The sequence below is a fragment of the Tympanuchus pallidicinctus genome, unplaced genomic scaffold (genome assembly GCF_026119805.1).
Source record: "Tympanuchus pallidicinctus isolate F22 unplaced genomic scaffold, pur_lepc_1.0 scaffold7, whole genome shotgun sequence".
Classification (NCBI taxonomy): Eukaryota; Metazoa; Chordata; class Aves; order Galliformes; family Phasianidae; genus Tympanuchus; species Tympanuchus pallidicinctus.
Genome location: NW_026294791.1, coordinates 12,147,402 through 12,153,401, shown reverse-complemented (window position 1 = coordinate 12,153,401; position 6,000 = coordinate 12,147,402). Strand labels below are relative to the sequence as shown.

The window sequence follows — 6,000 nt, the reverse complement described above, 5'->3', positions numbered from 1 at the left end:
TTCTGTAAGCCTTGAATTTTTGATGCGATCAATGACACCAAGTGGAGCCATCTTCTGTGGAGTGGTTATTAAAGATATAAAAATCAATACAAAGATGATACTTGGAAATCTATATCACAAGATAATGAATCACCATGAGAGCCAACTAAGAAGGAATGTCAGCAAACCAAACAGAAGGTTTGTGCATAACAAATTATTTGATGCCAGTAGAGTTTAAACTAAATTTTGCATGAGACAGGAGTCTTCAGGCAACACTTATGATACATTTGCATGGCAAGACTTTAATGAGATGAAGACACAAGACCAACCATGCAAGGGGCTTTTTATGCATTAAAGAGACAGAAGGAGTAGGAGATGATTGAGACATATGGGATTAAGGCAATAATGCTACAATTTGACTTTAATGACAAAACAGCACCAAAAACTTTCTCTATCGGTAATCTTCATTCAATTTCTTTTAAATGAAACATTATTTGCCTGCACCTTAAGTGCTGATTGTTATTGGAGCTGTGTATTGGAGCTTCACAGGATACTCCAAATTTAATTTGAACTGGGGATTGATTTAGTTGGCTTCAAAGCCAGCTTTTCCTTTCCAAAATTGAGCTAGTGCATGACTTTGCAAGTTCATTTGGGTTTACTGCTTGACACAATTGTATGAGACTTTACAGCATTTATGGTATGTTTTGCCCTGCATGATCTCTTGTTCGCTCACATGTACAGACACACACAGAGAGAACTATTAAAACAAATACTTTTGCTCCATCTCCCTGGGAAATACATTTCTTACTAAAAGTTACCAATTCAAAAGACTTATGCAGTTCAAATCCATATTATATGAAAAATTCTACCGCTTTGAACTTCTGATATATCAGTAAGAAAATGCTTAAAGCATTTTACTATCATTAATTATGCTGTAATTTTCTGAAAGATTAGAACAGCACACTCTCATTTTAGTGAAGAGGGTAAAGAAACTAATACAGGACAAGGAGTTAGCCAGCCAGAATTGTCTTCAGCTAAGGGACATTTACCTGCAATTTGCTTATCTTGTCTATTTAAACTGTGAGATCTTTGGTACATGGCTAGATTACTATGAATGAGTCTCAATAAGGTCTTCCGAACACTAATGGTATTCAAATGAATTATATTAATAAAAATCAGGTAACAGTATCCCCTATGAAGTCTCTCAAACATTCCAAATGACAGCCAATGCTATGATGCATTTTATTCTGCTGTAGCTACAAAGCCAATCTTACTCTAATGTTCATATAGTTCTACTACCTCAAAAATAAGGAAAGTATCAACAGGAACAAACTATCTCCTTTTAGACTATTCCTTCCCAAAAGTTATCTGCTCTTTCTGAGCAAAATTAGTGCACCTAAAACACCTGTTGTGATATCACAGAATACTTGTTTCCTTGTTTTCCTTGACACGCACTGCTTTCACATTTGCAGCTGTTAAGTGGTAACATAGATAATCAGACTCACAATCACAGCTTTTTGTGCTTTCAACAGGGCACTAATTGTAAACCCTGTATTCTTTGTTAATCAGTAACTTTTTGTTGTTTGACAGCCATTAGGTATTTCTTTTGCAATTTTTTTTTTCTTTCAGTTTGCAGTGTCTCACTTATGCCAAATTCCTATCTCCAAATCAGAAGATTAAAGAGCAACAGCAGCTCAGATCCTCAGCAGCTCAGATCCTCAGAATCGTATGCGCATACCTACAAAGACTCCATCATCTGAGGATTGGCCCTTTGTCCCTTAAGCAAGATAAACACTGAAACATTACAGTAACCCTACAGCTATCTGCTAGAGGTTGGCTGGCAAGTTCATGAATCGACCATCTAAAGTTGTATTGCAGAACTACTTCAAAACTAAATAGAGAAAGAAGAGCTGTGACATACTTTGTGCAGTTTTCACCAGTTACTGCAGTTTGGACTTAATTTGTTTCCCGACTTCTTTGCATCTTGGGTCTTTGAAAGCAAGTGAACCATTCAGTGTCATAAAACAAGGAGAACTAGAACAGTCTTCAGTAAAAACAAAAACTAACAGAAAAAGCAGATGCAGGCAACATTTCATATGGCTCAAAATGTCTTTGCTGCAGTTTAAATTCTGCAGCCTTGAGATTGTTCTGACACCTCTTTATTGTTCCTTTTAAGTGCAAATGCTTAGGTAGCATCACTATAAATGAAACAGTAGTTTTCACAGATTGCATTCAACGGCTGTTAGAGCTTCCTCTCCTTCATCTGCACAATTTGCATCTATTATAGACTCAGGAATATAGTTTTGCTGCTGCTCAGTGGCCTCAGAATGGCACAGGATCCCACTTCAGGACTGCAGTGAGGCTGATCTTTAAAGCCCTTTCCAGAAGCAGGCCCACTGCTCCTTCTACGGGAGGGGGGAGGTTGGGATGGAGGAGCAGCTGGTGCTGTGAACGCTGAAGGACACTATGATGTTTAAGGCAAGTGCTCCGAGGGATGAGATCTTGAGATTGTAACCACCACAAACTTTAGGGTTTTTAACCTGAGTTGCTAGTAAAGATGCTGGGCCCTAGACTGAGATTCTAGTGTGGGTACTTGTGCCCTCTTGAGCATGTCTCAGCAAGGTTTTGCACAATGATTTGTTCAGTCCTCTGCCTCAGAGGTGCAAGAAAGAGCTGAGGGAATACATTTCTTACCTATAAAATTCACATTTTTTCTTTCACGGCAGCTCAGGGAAAAAGAGGGCACTGAGAACAGACAGTCATCTTGCTTATTTCCTTATTATTAGTTAAGTACCGTGGATGTGTTAACAAGGGGTTCCATCAAAAATTAACCACTATGACCTGAGCTAAACCCCTAACTGGTAGCAGGGAATTGTTTCTATACAGAGCAGTATAACACAAAGTTGATGCTTTGGGTTTGCTTTCTGATTGTCCAAGCCAAAACAGGAGACAATTGCAGTCCTACCAGATACAGGAAGTGCAGAAGAAGTCTATGACTTATTTCTGAAAAAATACTCCATCTCATGGTGGTTTGGCTGCCCTTCTTGGACTGAAGAAAAAAAATGTTGTAGATTAGATCCAGAACTCTTTGCCCTTTTGTGGAAATGTTTACAATAATTGACAGGAGTTGTCCAGAACGGCACATTCCAAGAGCTAAAATAGTAAAAGTTATGGTAGTTATGTACCCAGAGTAGACTTGAGTTAGGGAGATCTTTAAGTATGGTAACAATTATAACTAAATTAGAGGTGAATGACTATCAAATGTGTTTTTACTACTTTCACAATTATCACCACACAAGATCAAACTTTCACTATAGAATTAGGCTACAGTATGTAATGCCAGTGCTGCTCAGGAGATACACAGAACCACTGTCCTTTCCCTTGAGCAACTCCAGCGTTACAATATTCATGTTAAGATTAAAAAAAGAAAAAGACTGCTGCTGTTATAATTTTCCTTTGTTGTGTCTCTCAGGAATCAGAATATAAGCCAAAACCAGAAGAAGGGAATTCAGTGTACTAGGCCACCCTGCTGATAAACTAAAACTAAAGTTATCATGTACTTTACCTCACTGACAATGCAATGGGATTATAATATTTTATTCCACTAGCAAGATACAATCGTATACAGCCTCCCCACGTAGTATGCAAAGTATCGAGTCTGGGAATTTGAAAAAAAAAAAGAAAAGAAAAGAAAAGAAAAGGGCTGGTGGATGAAAAGACTTTCTCCACTCTGATCAACAGAATGAAAATCCAAAGAATCACTGAGACACAACATATTTCATATTCTCATTCTTTTCTTAAGTAGAGAACATATTTCACGTACAGAACTGAACTATTACAAAAGCAGTTGGAGCCTACGTTATGTGCCCTTTAGATAACCATCACCTGTGTAAAATCTTTGTCATATTTACTCCTTTTAAAAGTATTAGGTAGAATCTCTACAATTACCGTAAGAGTTTCTAAACAAATATTTCATTTGTGCATCTAGCTTTCATGCATTACAGAGTAAATCTCTCTTTAAGCACATAAGAGACACATTTTCCTGAAGACAAATAGTTGTTTCAAAAAGATGAATCTTCATTACATATCCATACAATGTTGGAAAGAAGTAAGCTAAGTGATTACTCACTATTCTATTTTAAATTGACGTGTATCTCTTACTGCCTTACATAGCTTGTAGCATGACTTCACTGTAGATATTCCATCAGACACATTGCTGTTATTCCTCCAAATTTTATAGCAGAGACAAAAGAAGTACAAATCACATTGCCTCGATCTCCTAAGCAATGGTTATATACAATTGTCAACTACTCTGAAAATTTTACAAATTCGTTTTCAGCTGTAATATTTACTTTCTTGGCACGCAATTAATACATATTCTTTGAGCCTCTAAATAAACTTATGTAAAGACACTTTTTCTTCTATTAACACAAGGAAACTCAAATATATTGAAAATGAAATTACAGCAAGATGCTATTAATAAGCAATCTAAAGAGAGTACTAATGTAGCTTACACAAAACTGTAAAACTTCTTCAGAAAGAATTCAAGGCCTACATTTACACCTAAACTCACTTGCTGTCCAGTTGTCCCTGTCCAGTGACTCAGAGATTGCTCTTCATTACTACAAAACTACAGTTGAGTGCAGACATCACATGACACACAAAATGAGTGCAGTATGCATTTATGTGTAAGGCTCAATTTCATTATAATATTTGCCTGCATTTACTACTAAACCAGTATTTAAATCAAAGTTATTTAATAAGACCACTGATGGAACACCAGGAGAGATTATTTCATTCACGCTGAAAAATCCCTGCAGCTTCATTGTTACTCAGTTGCATCCATGCAGCCTGAGAGGTGAATACAGAATAAACATGCCAGAGGAAAGAATAACTACTTGCAAAATTAGCACAGTACCCAGGTAAGTACAATCATCCAAGTAGGTTGGGGAGCACAGAAAAAGGTTAATTAGGAACCTCTGCAGAGCTTTTCAGCCCCAAACAACACTCTTTTCAGCTCCTTAACACCAAACTTACTGACCTATCTCTCAAAAGCAGTGTGTTTAATTGCTACTCTTAGTGCACAAGCAGCACTAGGAGCCACCCCTCTCGCTTGCCTCATGCATCCCACCACCTGGCAAAGTTCCATTGGCAGCCAAGTCAGTGGGATTTCACGTTTCCTTGAAACTTTTACAAAGGGCACAATGTGGGTCGTCACCATACGTATAATCAAGTGCTTAAGTGGCGGATTGTCACACTGCAATGTTGGGATCTGAGCCTGTGTCCTGGGCTAACTTGCAGGCTCAGAGAACTTACAGTAGGCATTGCATTAATTACCAGCAGTGAAAATTGCCAAAAATAGAAATAATTCAAGTTAATTTAGTGGATAAATACATATGTGGAGTTTAGAAGGGCCTAACTTAATCTCAACTTGATCATAATTGCTCTAAGAAAAGAATAAAAGAAAATAATAAAAAGTCCAATTTAACTCTCCCACAGTAGAATCCCGGTTTCTTTTCAGATTCTCTTACCTAAGCTTAGGTCTCATTGCTTACAGCTTCAGGTGAAGTTATGTCCTTTGGGTGCAGCCACCTGTAAGATGAATAAAACCAAAACCAAATGAGTGCAAGGTGACAGTGGATTGAAAACACAAGCATTAAAAACTAACCAAGAAAAACAATCCCTAAAAAATACCAAGGTAAACTCAATCATATTGCTAACCAGAAATCAATTTAAGTCTGTTGGGCAAAGAGAATGATGTGGGTGGACCTTTTCCTTGGTCAGTGAACCTTAAGGGTGAGACGGAGCAAGGAAAAAACAGCTGACCAATCCAGGAACTCATTCCGTTAGCTGAGAAGAAGCGAAGAATCCCAAGCAGCAGTGAAGAGAGTTAATAAAACAAAGCAATCGATTCTTAATCTTGAGCAATTAGTTACTTGGAGAAAGCATTGTTGCCACCTGCCTATATTGATCACGAAAATTAAGGTCATTCAGTGGAAGGCTACAGCTACCATCATTAAA

The 6,000-nt window shown here is 37.6% G+C and overlaps 1 long non-coding RNA gene across 2 annotated transcripts in view; it reads right to left on the bottom strand.

Moving 5' to 3' along the window:
- Positions 1-3,710: 3,710 nt before the first annotated feature.
- The window catches only part of LOC128072859 (uncharacterized), a 75,712-nt gene continuing 73,422 nt past the window's right edge, over positions 3,711-6,000 (bottom strand). For both annotated transcript variants that reach the window (XR_008202468.1, XR_008202469.1), the window contains 2 exons: positions 5,511-5,571; positions 3,711-4,830 (listed from right to left, as the gene is read on the bottom strand). This is a non-coding gene — a long non-coding RNA (uncharacterized LOC128072859). The remainder of the gene's footprint in view (positions 4,831-5,510; positions 5,572-6,000) is intronic.